The 14,876-nt window shown below is 40.7% G+C and overlaps 1 protein-coding gene across 5 annotated transcripts in view; it reads left to right on the top strand.

The window, feature by feature from the left end:
• The window catches only part of LOC119918022 (protein PHTF2-like), a 56,777-nt gene that overhangs the window by 1,894 nt on the left and 40,007 nt on the right, over positions 1-14,876 (top strand). For 4 of the 5 annotated variants that reach the window (XM_038738520.1, XM_038738519.1, XM_038738523.1 and 1 more), the window contains exon 2: positions 7,941-7,999. The exons of the other annotated variant lie outside the window; for it this stretch is intronic. The gene's annotated coding sequence lies outside the window, so the exon portion shown is untranslated. The remainder of the gene's footprint in view (positions 1-7,940; positions 8,000-14,876) is intronic. 5 annotated transcript variants of the gene reach the window in all.

The following is a 14,876-nucleotide window of genomic DNA, read 5'->3' on the forward strand; positions in this document are numbered from 1 at the left end:
CCTACTCTTTCTGAATATGCATTTATCTCTCATTCTGTTGTACTCTTTTCTGTAGCCAGTGTTGTTTTTCTCTACCTATCTTGTGTCCCTGGAGTAGGCGCATAGCTGCAAAGATTAATCGATTATTATCAATTGTTAAATGAAACTACCTATTTTTATAATGGGTTTGAGTCATTTAAGAAAAAAATCTTTAATTCCAGCTTCCTAAATGTAATTTTCTGGATTAGTTGCAAGCCCTGCCTTGGAGTAGACACTGTCGCAAGCTTCAGCAGGCAGTCAGGCTCACAGTTTGAAAGGCCGTCTGATTATCCAACACGATTTGCCATCCAGGCAGACTGTCTGTTCCAGTGTCTGACTAATGCTGTCGTCACTCACCCAAACTTTCCACCGCAATCATAATTTGACCCCTAAATTAACCCTTCCGTACCACTCTGGCAGAGTCCTGTATGAATCTGCAACATTAACCAACTGCCAAACCTTTACAGCTTAACATGTTTAACATCTTTATACATTCTGTCAACCTAAAACAAAATACATAAAATCAAATTGAAGAGGCTGAACAGACGTGACTGTGTGTGAAGTGTAGCCAATATGTTCACGTTTGTTTCCCCTGCAGGCAATCTGGTATTCAGCCAGACATGTATGGATGGCAGCACTGTGTAATTTATGTAGAATTATGTACTTTAATACTTCAAGAAGTACTATGTAACAATGAAGCAAACGGTTATACATATATTATCTAGCTAGTCAAAGAATCCCATCTGCAGTCACAGTTTTACCTCACAGGGAACTTGGTGATGCTTTTATTCAGAGAGACCTGTAACATGTGCCACATAACAAAAAATAATAGGATGACACTCCATTTAAATTACAGTTATCAGTCATAAGAAGTTAGTTTTAAGAAGCCTTGAGTTGCCCTTGAGCAAGGCACTTTAATGTATTTCAACAGCAAACAGCAGGAAGCTGTGGTTGTGGGAGCACTCAGCAAAAGTTTGCAAACAGGCATTGTGTTTGGTACTTGTTGACAGATGGGAAGCGAGCGATGAAATCACTGTTGCTTGCATGTAGACAGCGTTGTGTTACACCCCGCGGTCGCCTTACAGACCTGGGGTTCCCGGGACGCTCCTGATACACACCTTCACGTACACACGCATCGTGGATAGGAACTCCTTTGAGACATTGCTTGATCGATCAGTCAGTTAGGCCAGTAGTACTTGTCAGTCAAGTCACCGTGCAGCAGTTCCACAGCGTTCATGAACCGGAGGTCGGTGAGTGCTGTGTGTGTGTGTGTGTGTGTGTGTGTGTTTTCTTGCATATACATGCATTTGCACAGAGTGAATTGCACATGGTGGTTGACTGATGGCCTGATTGAGTGCCTCTGTGTGTGTCTGTTTCATGTTTTTATATCCCGGTGGGGACTCGTATCATCGTGGGGACAAAAACTATTCCCCACGGGCAGAGACTGCTATTTGAGGAGTAAGATGTGGTTTTAGGGTTCAGGTTACAATTAGGTTAAGGTTAGGCATGTAGTTGTGATTAGGGTTGGCCGATCTTCTCTATTTTCATATCATCTGATCATGACTACTTGAGAACACTGATTGGTGATCTGCTTGACAGGGGGCGGTATTACATTGCATCATGCCAGTGAAATACCAAGCATGGAAGGAAAAAGTATTATTAGTTTTAAGTGAAAGCACCAGAAACATCTGTAAATGCACATTGCAGTGTTTCCCACGGAATTACTGTATAACTCTGGCAGCACGGGTGGTACAATTGACATTGAACAGCAGCTATGTACAGTGTGTTAACTTCGACAGCCCTAACTGTTCTAACGTTAACATAGTACACTTATTAGCTAGGCTTCCTTATAACTTAGTTGAAGGTGGTTCTCCTACATTGACAGCGTTGTGTTAAGAAAATAGATAAATTAACTTTGTGTTTCCTTGAATGCTTTAGTTTTTCTATAAACACAGGGCTCCGTTTCCATTTGTGAGAGAGAGAGAGGGAGCGAGTAAGCGGAGGTGCTAAGCGAATCTATGCGCTGCAGGCAGCTCCAAAATGAATTATGATTTCACTCGTATTTAATAGTATATGTGGCGGTCAGCGTTGATATTGAGGCGTGTTGTTGCCACAAATAAATCAGTGAATGGAAAACACTGCAGTGTGGTGCAGATTCTAGAAACTTTTTATGTCAGCTTAGTTCTGATGGTGAGTTAGTTAAAATCACCTTAATATCAACACATTAAAAACCAATCGCTGATATTCCCCTGAATCGTCGATAGCCGATCCAATCGCCAATCGGAACAAGACTAGTTGTGATGTTTAAGGTTAGCAGTGTTTCCCCTAGGATGGAACTGTAGCAGCGGAGGTGAGGCAAATTTTTATTTTGTGCGCCTAGTATGTCTGATTTTAGAAAGCCCTGTCTCAGCAGTATTGCTTTTGTGTCCATGAGCATGCATTGCATTAGATTACATTTACATTTACTCATTTGCTTTTATCCAAAGCAACTTACATTGCCACGGGGCGGCTGTGGCTCAGGAGATAGAGCGGGTTGGCCGTTAATCGGAAGGTCGGTGGTTCAATCCCTGGTTGCGTGTCGAAGTGTCCTTGGGCAAGATACTGAAATTGCCTGCTCTTCCGCCAGTGTATTAGTGTATTAGTGAGTGTGAATGTTAGTTTCCGTTTGAGCACTTAGGCTGGTGAATGCAGATGTAGTGTAAAAGCGCTTTGAGTGGTTGAAAAGACTAGAAAGGCGATATACAAATACGGAGAATTTACATTTGAGGAACAACATACAAGCATCAACAGAGCATCAAATACAGATCTACAACTGTCAATACATACTAGTAAGAGCAGCAATAAATACTAGCAAGAGCTCATAGTACATATCACATCAATGGGGTAAATACCTAGGGAAGGAAGTAAGAGTTAACAAAGTGCAATCAATACAAGATAATTGTAGGGGATAGAACAAGAAGAGCACAGGAAGTGCATGTTAGAGGTTAAGAGTTAGAGGTGTTATAAAAGGAAGTGTTCTCGGAAGAGATGAGTTAGAGAGGGATGCCCCTGCTCTGATGGCATGTCGTAGCTCGTTTTACCATCGTGGTGTCACAGATGAGAATAGCCGGGACTGGGATTGCTTTGTGTGAAAGGATGGCAGAACCAGGCAGCGTTCGCTGGAGGAGCGTAGCGGCCGAAGAGGAACTTAAGTTTGTATTATGGAGTTAAGGTAGATGGGTGCAGACCCAGTAGTCACTCTGTATGCAAGCATTAGTGACTTGAATTTGATTCTGGAGGCCACGGGGAGCCAGTGGAGGTCACTGAGTAATGGAGTGACATGAGTCCTTTTGGGCTGATCAAAAACCAGACGTGCTGCTGCGTTCCGAACCATTTGTAAGGGTTTCACCGCACAAGCTGGAAGATTTGCTAGGAGGGCATTGCAATAGTCAAGGCGAGAGATAACCATGGCCTGTACCAGAAGCTGGGTTGCGTACTGAGTGAGGTAGGGCCTGATTTTCCTTAATGCACATTAGAATAGTTTAAATTTCAGTGTTTTCCCATAGGTTTTTGTGAGCTTTAGAGGAATGTTTTGGTGGTGGTCGTGTTAGTCATGGTCAGGGGTTTGTTTTTAGGTTTTTCAATGAAAAATATGTAATTCACATCATATTGTGCCTTATTTTCACCATATCTCTGAACAAATACTTGGAAAAGCTAGAGCAGATAATAAATAAACACCTAAAGATCAGTCTACTGGGGAGGAACTGGTTGGTTCTGATGCTCTCCACAGTGATTTTACATTTATGGCACAGCATGTTTTGGGCATCTCCTTCTGAGCCTTAACGGCAGGAAAGGCCTGTTAATATGAATTCGGAATCATTATAGATACTACTGTTCATGTTTGTCTTTTGTATCTTCATTTTAAAGCTTTTGACATTTATCTGTAGACATTAATATAAAAATAGGCAAGAAACCTTCTGAGGTTACTTTTATTTGCACATTAAAATCCAAAAAGAAACGTATCCTCATTAGCTTGAAAGCACTAGTTTGCATCACTAATTAGCTTTACTGAATCAGCTCTTCTAGTCACCTCTGTCGTTTCTTTTCCTAACAACCACTTTTTCAGACTCATCTGAAACCTGAAAAAGTATTAGGGTGTACAGTCAGTGTACAGGACAGAGCTGTAAGCTGAGTTTGTACCTGATGTTCTCAACATTGGACAAGTAGGTAGTAATAAAATACAGCTACCAGTTACTTTCTATAAATTGAGCTAATGTTACATAGCAGCCAAAAGACACAGCCTACTGTAGAAGCTTTCCTGGTCAGCTGCGCAGTCTAAAGGGGAAACAAACACACTTCACTTTTCCAGCAGTTGGGGAAACAAGAGACAGACTTTTCTTGGTCTTGAGAAGCTAACACACACAGCTGACACCGTACACTTACTGCTGCTCGGACAATCAAACACTCGCTACGCAAGAGCGCCTCCCGATTGGAGCTGCGTTGCTCTTACAGGCTAAAAGCACCTTTCTCGTAGATGTCCTTTGAAGAATGAGTAGAGGAAGCGAGCCAAGTGATGAGTGTTACCATGCTCGCATGGTGTGTGAGTGAACATTAGTAGCGCATTGATAGGTTAGAGTCTAGGAAACGCATTATGTCAGTGAGATGTCCCCAAGGGGATAGAGGAACAAATGCATGTGTGTATTTCTTCGCATTGTTTGTTCTTTCCTTTTCTTATTTCCTCTCCCTCGGGCTCTCCTTCTGTCTCTTTGAGGAGCTCTCAGGCGATGCTGTTGTGCAGCTTATATCTGCCTGCAGAGCTGGTTACATCATCACCTGCAATGTAGTTACATCACACACTAGATTGCTATATCATCTTATGCTACAGCCGCAGAATGGCCTGTAGACAGCAATATAATTCATAGAAATGCAGCTATAGCAGCATTGAGCGCGAGCAGAAAGGTCAAGTGCCAAGTTACGAGCTCGGATGTATTGCAGTAGAATGACAGGTGGTGTTTATGATACTGTGGAAAGTGTTACATTGAGTCTGTGAAATCAAGTGTTGCAGGCAGGATGAGAAGTCTTCCCCTGATGCATTTTGACTCTGGATCTGACCAGGCTTTCTGTTAAATATAGTAATGCATCAGTATGGTTTGTTGAAGCCAATACCACACAGAAAACATTTTGATGGACAAAGCACCAATGTAAATAATAAAATCAACTATGGCATATTTAGCCGCTTCAGTTTGTGTATTGTGTTGTGCAAGCTGACTCAGTGCTGGGATAAGTGAAAATGTCTTTTTTTTTTTGTAGATGTTTGTTTTTGTAGACTTACTGAAGGCACCAGCACATACTAGTGAAGCTTTTAGATATGCCTTTTTTCTAAAACCGGTGGGTTTAATTATTTTGACTGATTAGCAAGCAGGAGCTTGACAAAGATGTCAATCAAACACAGTCTGCATGCCCACAAAGTCATGAGAAGAGGTCTAATCAGCCCAAATAAGAGATCAGCTGTGCAGCTGTACCATTCACAGGCCTATAATTTTTACTCTAATCTTGGCCCTATTAATTCAGTGTTGCCCCCCCACCCCCAAAAAAAAAATTTGCTTCAACATGTCAACTGTTTGTAATATGTTAAGATTTAATTTGTTTTGCATCATATCTATTCATTTTTAACAGAATTGCTCCACAGGAAGTGCTGCGCATTTTCACATTCATTGCTCTCCACGGTGCAGTCTCCAACTAGACTTCTCGTCTTTACCCTTTTGAAGCACTGTGAAACCAACACAATACTTGTTTGATATCTTATTACTTCCATCTGAGAGAAACATCTCTATCACTGCAGCTTTTGTCGGGGGGGGGGGGGTGTTGGATTCAGTGTGAAGGTGAGAACAAAATCTAACACAAACTCACCACCTGAAATCGCAAGCCCTCGACCTTGTTGTACTTACCGCGGTGAAGTTAGTTTTAAGTTGGATATTCGACAGACATTCACCCAGGATCCAGTGACGGCTTTTTAGTCAGTTCACCCAGTGACGGTTGTATAAGTGCGGCTAGCTCACTTCTGATGGCTCGCTTTTAACCAACGGGGGTTAGCTTAGGGACCATCAGTAAATTCAAATTGTGAAAACAGTGTTATGGGAAAATCATCATTTATTTCAATAGATTCCAAGTCATGTGACGCAGGGACTTCAAACAAATGCCGAATTGTAGTACTACACTAGAAAAATGAGACACACCCCTTCATATTTGATTTGAGTGAATTGCATATCTCACAAATGTACGCAAAAAATTTTGCCCATAAAATACTAATAAATATTAATATGAAATAAAATATAAGAGGTGTCTCATTTGCCTAGTGTAGTACTACAATTCGGCATTGGTTTGAAGTCCCTGTGTCACATGACTTGGAAGCTATGGAAAAAAAACAGCACTTTTCAATAAATTATGAATAAATATTAATATAAAATAAAAAATGAACTCAAATCAAATATGAAGCGGTGTGTCTCATTTGCCTAGTGTAGTACTATAATTTGGCATTGGTTTGAAGTCTCTGCGTTAGTCGTGAACAGCCCATTCTGCTCAGCACCGGAGAGTGCGTGTGTTGCTGCGGTATGTAAATTGACTTGATAAACATGCCCTAAAGGTAATGATATAGCCAACGTTATGAGTGAAAAAGACACGGCCAAACTACAAAAATACTTTTTGTTTGCTTGGCAATGTTGACTAACACGAATAAACACAACTTACCATTACTACAGCTGTATGAACCCAAAGTAAACATTTTGCTGTGATTTAAAGAGCAATAAATGGATCAAACTGAATGAATTCATGCTTTCCCAGATCCGTCAGCAGGACAACAACTTCTAAAATATTTGTTTTCTGAATAGAGTTCGGATCGATCAGGGCTATGCTAACTTGGTCACAGTAAAGTACAACGATAGCTGGAATAAAGTTACATACACATGTTTTCTGAACTCACCAGGTAGTTCAACCTCCTCGCTTTCTTTTCTCCCAGCAATGTCTAGTTTTGTGCAGTTTTTATATAAATATGAAGTTGTAGTCCAACAGAGTTCTGGGTGCCAACCGACGCTAACACTGGAACCGGATGTACACGGAATCTAGCTGCTGAGAAGCTTGAGTGAAGATAAATCAACTTTGAAATCCCAAAAACTAAAGGAAAAAGCTAATTTAATAAAAGCAGTTTACTCCGAGCTCCTCCCGCGAGCAAACGGCGTAGTTGTCAGAGCATAATCCAGTCCGACCATGGGTGTTTATTTGCCCAAAAGCTGGAGCGCTGCTCCCTGCCTCCTCTCCCCCAAATTTAGCAGCTCTCCGACGGCCTACGTGTCTTTGCATTGACTTTGTATGTAAACTCGCTCGCTCGCTTTGCTTTTGGACTGAAAGCACCATAACAACAGCCGCGTTTTTAGAGAAGGTTGAAGATTGGGGTCTTTCACTGCTGATGTTAATGTTTCTTAGAATTCATACACGGGTTGCCTCTAGGCAGTGTGTGTCTCTCAGGAAAGAGCCACTTCCTCTTAGTCACTTAGACGAAGTCCAGTAATAATTTTCTGTAAAAAAGAGTTTTCGAGTTATGCATGTAATTGGTCTTTGGCTTGTGTCCATGTGATGAAACTGCATAGAGATGTTTAAAAGCTGCATGTGTCTCTTGCTGAGCTTTAAACACACAGCTGTTGCTTTGAATGTCAAATGTGATCATCCCAGGCCAGGCGGCCTTGACACACACACTCATTAAATTCAGTTCAATTCAATGGGACTTTAATGGTACAGGAAACAGATGTTTACATTGCCAAAGCAAGTGTGAAATAAAAACATGTACATAAATAATTATGATTTAGCTATTAAAATATATATACAGATAAGTACAATAAAATGGAATACTAAAAAATACTAATACAAATCTCTGTTTTCTAAATGTCCAGCTCCAGTCCTAATTTGGCTGTGAGGACGAAACATCGTCAGCTACACAGCCTGATTAGAGGTGAGTGTGTGTGTGTTTACTAGTTTGCTGCCCCCCCCACCCCCAAATCCACATAGTCTGTTTTTGTTTGAGTGCTGCTGCATGCTTCAACAGCCTCTGTTCTGTTGCTGTGAGGGTGTCTGTTCTCCACACACACACACACACACACCATGTTCAGACAGCAACAGTAGTACTGTTGCTGCCTGAGAGAAAAAGACAGATGGAAAAATAGGACAATATGAAAAAAGGCAATATTTTCGCTTTGAGGAGTGCAGTGAGTGGTGTGCGTGCGTGTGTATGTTTGGACTAAAGTGAAGCCAGTCTACAATCAGCAGAAGCACATATGTGTATGCGCGACTCAGTTCCTTCAGTTCGTCTGCTTGTGCGTTTGTTGGACAGGAAACCAGAGACCACAGAGTTTCTCCATGTTCCAACTACATGTTCAGTTTGTCCAGAAATGTATTTTTTGTATTTTCACAAATTCGACTAATATTACACATAAATAAAAATGATTTGACTTTGGAATAGACTTGTGTGACTTGTTTAATTTTAATTGAATCAAAGCTCAAAGACCTCTGTGCAGGGTTATGTTACATTACCATTAACTAAACAGGAACAGGGACGTATAATGGTCTCCCAGAAGAGAAAAGGCTATTTGTTTTGTGATTAAGGTGAAACTGAAGATGATTTATGATGATTTTAACTGCACTTTTTAGTTAAATGTCCTTCATTTCTGAACGTTCCTCTGGATGGATGATTATAAATCATTTGAGTTGTGTTTTAGGAAGGGAATTTAATTTGCGGCAGACACATATTGCCTGATTCTCTATCTCTGCGTTCATAGGCAATATTACTTGGCTAATTCTACTTTCTCTTTTTGGCACCAGTAAACATTATTGGAATTGCCAGTGGACAAAGTCAGTTAAGTGTGACCATTCACAAAGCCTGATTAAAACATGTAGTATGAGTTAACTAACTCTGTGTGTGCACGTGTACGCGCTCTCGTGTGTGTTGCTATATAATCAAGCCCTGTATAGGTCAAGTGTCGTGTCATTTGGCGTTACTTGAGATTGTCAGGGATTCACCCTACATGATGGAAAACACGACTCCTGTCTCCCACCGCCTCCCTCTGTTGCACACACTCTCAGAATCCCCGACACCTTCGACCCTTTGTCTTCAATTGAGCAGCGTTGTATTCCCTTTAGGCATACAAACATGCACACAAGCAGTTTAACACACACACACGCGTGTGCCCCCTCTACCCTGCTCAGATATGTAACCTGCACCCATCATGAAATATAGAGCACCCAGAGAGAGAGGGAGAGAGAGGCTAGTGTTACTCATCACGAGTTAACAAACACATTAAGGAGGCCTCCTATTGCACTCATGTTTTCATTAGACAGAAACTTTACACTGACAGAAAACCAGCAGTCATAAGCATTTACGTTAAAATCTTCTCTTCTCTCTACTCTCTAGTGACTAGAGACTAGTACGTCATTTGTCCACCTAAAAGCCAGCTTCGTGGTCTCCTTTGATAGAGATCAGTGTACTACTTGTCAGCAGTATTGCTTCATTCTCAGTTACTATCTGAACTTGTCTAAACTTGACTGCAACATTCTGCTTTTTCAGGCCAAAATTAGCAGCTTGGTTTTTACAAGCCAAGGATAAACAAGCAAACTAACTTTTCCAAGAGTGACCTTTATATAAATAAAAAAGTTCTGTTTATTGTTTTTCAGATACAGTTACATATCTTATGTGCGTATTTATTTATTTGTGTGTGTGTGTGTGTGTGTGTGTTATTACAAGGGAGGAAGAGGCGGAAAAACAACCATGGGAATAAGTGGGATGGTGGCTTTTTATCATTAACCATATTATACCGGTTATTTGATATCTCTATTATAACTGCTTTCACTCCAAACACAGACAGATTTGGTTCTGGTTTAAGTTGCTTCTGCAACACCTCAGACTGAGTGTGGAATTTTTTAGCTTTGGCAGTTCCAAAAGATGTGTTCTCTATTTTCCTGTTTCGTTGCAGCTGTCTTAAAACCCGCTGTGATGATTCTGTTAGTTGTGGTTTTTCTAGCAGCCCTGAAGGTCGCCCACCTGTGAGCTGCAAGCAGATAGTGAGACGTTTTCAAAGCTCCCCTGCTTCTACGTAGAAAACACAGGAAGCCGGTCACATGAAGCCAACACCCTAAATTTAAAACCTACCATGACTCATGTTAACGTTTTATGCAGCATGTAAAACCTCTGATGTTGCTGCAGATGATGGAGGGATGGAGGCGTGTGTACAGTTACGCATCACAATGTTTAGGAAACCCACACTGAACTGATTGACCTTCAACGCGTTTCTCCTCTGCTCTGCTGAACTTAAGACTTCCATAGAAATTTAAGCAATCGTCTAGGTTTTCAAGCCTGAAGAGGAAAGAAAGTCTATGCTTGAGACCCAAAAGGTTCACACTATTTTTTTTTAAAAATGTGGTCCATATCAGACTGCAGTGTGACCCGCATGCGCTTCGAGGCCACGGACTTTAGAGTCTACGGTTTTATTGTTAAGTTGATTTCCGGTGGAAGAAAGGGAATTCATGAGCAAATGACCTCCATCGCTGCCCTCCTCCATGTTTGCGTTCACGGCAGCTCCCGCTAGCGCAGAATTGTGATGACAGTCGCTCCAGTCGCATGACTTCCGATCTGACTGTCCAGACTGAGGTCGCATTTGAGAAAGTCCGACCTTTATCTTATTTGGATGACGTACGGAAGTGGCCCATGTCCAAACACATACATTATGAGCACACAAATCAGATTTGGGTCACTTTGGCCTGCAGTCTGAACACAGCCTAACTTATCTAAATCCTTCCAGGCTGGCTTTTAATAATAAGTGAAATAGTGTATCAATTTCCCATTATGTATCAGGTGATCTTTCCACCATTGCATGATACCATTGCAGCGTCCTGCTCTGATTAACTACAGTGAAGTGTAAGGATGATGTGAGCGGAATAAGACCAGACTCATCTTTTGGATGACAGTTTAAACAGTCGCTTCAGTCATTAAGTATTTAGCCTTTTGCTGTGTGGTGCAGAGCCACGGTTTGTTTTCCCCCCCTTAATTAGCCTAATATATTATTTCATAAAAATTTATTTATTTCTTCTGATATTAGTGGAGGTGTAGGCACCAGATGTGCTCGGGTGGTCAGATCTGCTCGGGGGCCTCCGCCTGTTGGTAACGTCACATAACATGATGACGTGGCAGTTTGTGATTGGCTGTACGTTGGCGTGTTTACGGATATAGTTTTAACGGGTCCTCGGATCAACTATGGAGACCCCAGAGCAGTTAAATAATCGTATTTAAGTTATTTAACAGCTCTGGGAGAACTTATACAATGAAATACAGCTCTGCTTATTAAACAGGACTTAACACAGCCTGACAATAGCTGTAAAAGCCCTGAGAGCAGAAAGCCACGATTCGTTCTGTTAATGTTACAACGCTAATGTTAGCTGCCGATCAAGTTAATCTAACGGTAGCTAATTTAAGCTACTCGGACAAACTACATAGTGCCCCATTTATAAATGTTGGTATCAGATCTGCTCGGGGTCTTTATTTATCGGTAAATATTTTTGCTTTTATTTCACATTTGGCAATATGGAAAAAATGTACAGACAAATTGGCAGTGGATTGGCAGCCAACATTACCGTCGTAACAGTAATTCACCAAAAACTAGTATCCGTAAACACTACGACATACAGCCAATCACCACATCTGGTACCTACAGGGGCACTCTTTCTTTAAAGCAAAGCACGCTGCCTCCACTATAAAAAGCATAGAAACCCTGTACAGAAAACGTTGTTAAAGGAAAATGTTAAAGGACACTACCTAAATGTCTGGTAAGTTGTGCTTTTCTAATTAAGAAAAGAGAGGAGATAAAAGATTCAATAAGAGGTTCATTAGAGTCAGAGCTTCAAAATTAGGTAATTTAAGAACTTGGAACAGATTGCAAAATATAACCGGTTATTGGAAACCAACCCTAGTTATTTACAATAATGTGACACATTAGGAATATTAAGACAAAGGGTGTGTGTGTATCTCAGAGAGTAGCTGTAAGGTATCACGTGAAGTCAGAGGGAAGCATGTTACATAACCAGTTACATTAAATATTATAAGAACAATAAAAAAAAACTCATCACACACACACATCTTTCACTTTTCATTAGACGCACTTTCAAACGCATCCCTCATTTAACCGTCACTGAGTGTGTGTGTTTGTGCGCCTGGTACGAACAACCACACTAGATTCCTCACTGACGTGTGTGTGTGTGTGTGTGTGTGTGTGTGTGTTTTGAATGATATCCTTCGTGGGCTATGCGATAGTGCCTCTGCTGTCTACGATGAAGCAGCTTAGTCTGTGGCCTTGCGTGTGGAGTTCATGTGAACAGACAGTGTCAGGGTTCAACTACATCAAGCATAGGTCTCTTCATTAACCGCTGCAGTTTTCTGATACACTCCTGTGAAGAATGTAGGGTTGGAGTTATGCTGCTCCTCCTTTATGGATTTGGTCATTTAGCATTTTTCAGAGAGAGAGAGAGAGAGAGAGAGAGAGAGAGTTTAACATTAGTGATGCATTGAGGTTGTATTGTCAGTTTTTGCTAGCTACTTTAAAGTGAACATCTAACATCCTTTTACCTCTTTACATGTGACATTATCATTAGTTCTGGGTGATGAGAGTAGATCCACAACACATAGAAATGCACTACAGTCGCAAGAGTTGGGCAAGATGTGAAAATACACACCGTGGTAGCTCCCTTTAACATCTCTGAATCTGTTAGGCTGATGTAGGTAATGTTTCTCAGTGAGCAGGTTGAATTAATGGTAATCTTGGATTTGTACATGAATTTTGCATTAACCTTGATTTGAGTATGGTCAGTAGGTCAGTATTTGTTGAATTCATTTACTGAATTAGCCAAAGCATACATTATTACCGGTCTATTGGCTCTGTAAACTGTTACTTTAATAGATTTTGATATTGCAAAATAATGAAACAAAAAGACACACACTTAATACTAGATTTTATCCATATTTCCCATTCCTAGTAGAGCTGAAAATATTTTTTAAATTGTACTTCGGAGACACATTTGGCCTTATAAGAATTCAAGAGGAGATACATGTTCACCTCAAGCCAACTTCGTACACAGCTATCAAAAAATAAACATTTAACAGCTATAAGAATCAGAAGACAGGCAGCTCATATAGCACTAAATTACTGAAAATAGTTACTTATCTAATCTTCTAAATACAGAAGAGTCTACGGAACTACTATCAGGTTGTCTTGATGTAACTTTTGTTAGATTCTGATAAACGGTTAGCTCTGCTCTAAAACGACTTCTTCCTCCATTTTAAAACCTAAAAAACTGAGCACAAGGGGTGGATGTTATGTGACGTGGTTTGAGGCTACCAACAACACGATCCTCAGGCTTCAGTACAGGATACCATGCATTTTTTGACATCTTCTTCTGTTTAATTTAGCAAAAAGGGTTGAAATGTGAAATATCTAAATAAGCAAAGTTCTTGTATGGGTGTTTAAATAAAATAGTCTACTGTCATGTTTTGATTAATTTATGTAAACATAGGAAGTGTGAGGGAGCGCAGCTGCACAAGGGAACAACAATGTACAGTTTCTATAATAAGTAGTAATAATCTTTTTTTTACATTATTTAGGTCTTAACCTCACTGATAAAACTTAGATGAAACTGTGTTGTTTAACCAACTAAGTATCTGTCTCTATCTCTTTACCATCCCTCCCCCGAAGGCAGCATGAAGATCAAGTTTAAAACTCAACCTCCTTCTGTCCCTGACGCACATTAACATTCATACAGTAGCTGCAGGAGACATATGGCTAATTACACTCAACCATTTCCTGCTCACAAAGACACACGCACATGTGTACGAACACACACTGGCACAAAAAGAGCCCTCATCTAAACTGTGACCTACATAATACCCACTGTCTGACTTGACCGCTCTCTCTCTCTCTTTCTGTAAATGGGTCAGTTCAGAGAGACCACTGGTCAGACAGACTTGGCAACCCGTGTGTGTGTTTGTGTGTATTATGGGGTGTGTGTGTGTGTGTGGTTGTTATTGAAGTCATTGAATTCTTTGAGAGCTTTGTAATCGGGTGTGTTTGTGAATGAATGAAACTTGTTGACACGAGTGTGCTGTTATCACATTTACTGGTATGAAAATAAACTGTAGAAAAATGAATTAAAAATCATTACGGTTACACGCACATTACATTTTAAAATATATGCCAGTGGGTAAAAATGTAGTCTCAAATCTAGGAGGTTCCCAGGAAAACACTGCCTTAGCTGTTTTCTTTTCAATGTCTGTGATTCCTGTGACCAGAGCATACGTGTGTGTGTGTGTGTGTGTGTGTGTGTTGTCTAGACTCGGTTCCCTAAATACCCTGTAGCAAACCACAGTGTATTTTGGGAACACTGCGAGTGTGTGGTTTTGGAAAAAGGACGTTAGGAAATAACTCTCAGCCTGTTTTCTTATGTTTTCCAGCATAAATAATAACCCAACAGTTTACAGCTAATCCAGTGTACGGAGCCGTATTAGGCAACAGTATGTGTCTGTGTGTGTTTTTGTCTGATAATGTGTGTGTGAATCAGTGTTGGCATCACTCTGAGGTGTGATGGAGGGATTTTGAGGCTTTGAACAGGGAGGATCTGTCTGTTTTTCTTATCACTGCCTCTGGACCGGGAGGATTTGAAGCCCTAAAGCTGTCAGAGAGAATTAAAAACAGAAAACACTGCTGTTTGTCGTCCAACTTCTCTAATGAAGGGGTGTCGGTCCCATAGGTTTGTCTGTCTGTATATAAATGTCTGTTTGTTTTTATTCTCTCTGG

The sequence above is a fragment of the Micropterus salmoides genome, unplaced genomic scaffold (genome assembly GCF_014851395.1).
Source record: "Micropterus salmoides isolate LMB-PRFRI ecotype aquatic unplaced genomic scaffold, ASM1485139v1 Ms_hic_scaffold_23, whole genome shotgun sequence".
NCBI classification, from domain to species: domain Eukaryota; kingdom Metazoa; phylum Chordata; class Actinopteri; order Centrarchiformes; family Centrarchidae; genus Micropterus; species Micropterus salmoides.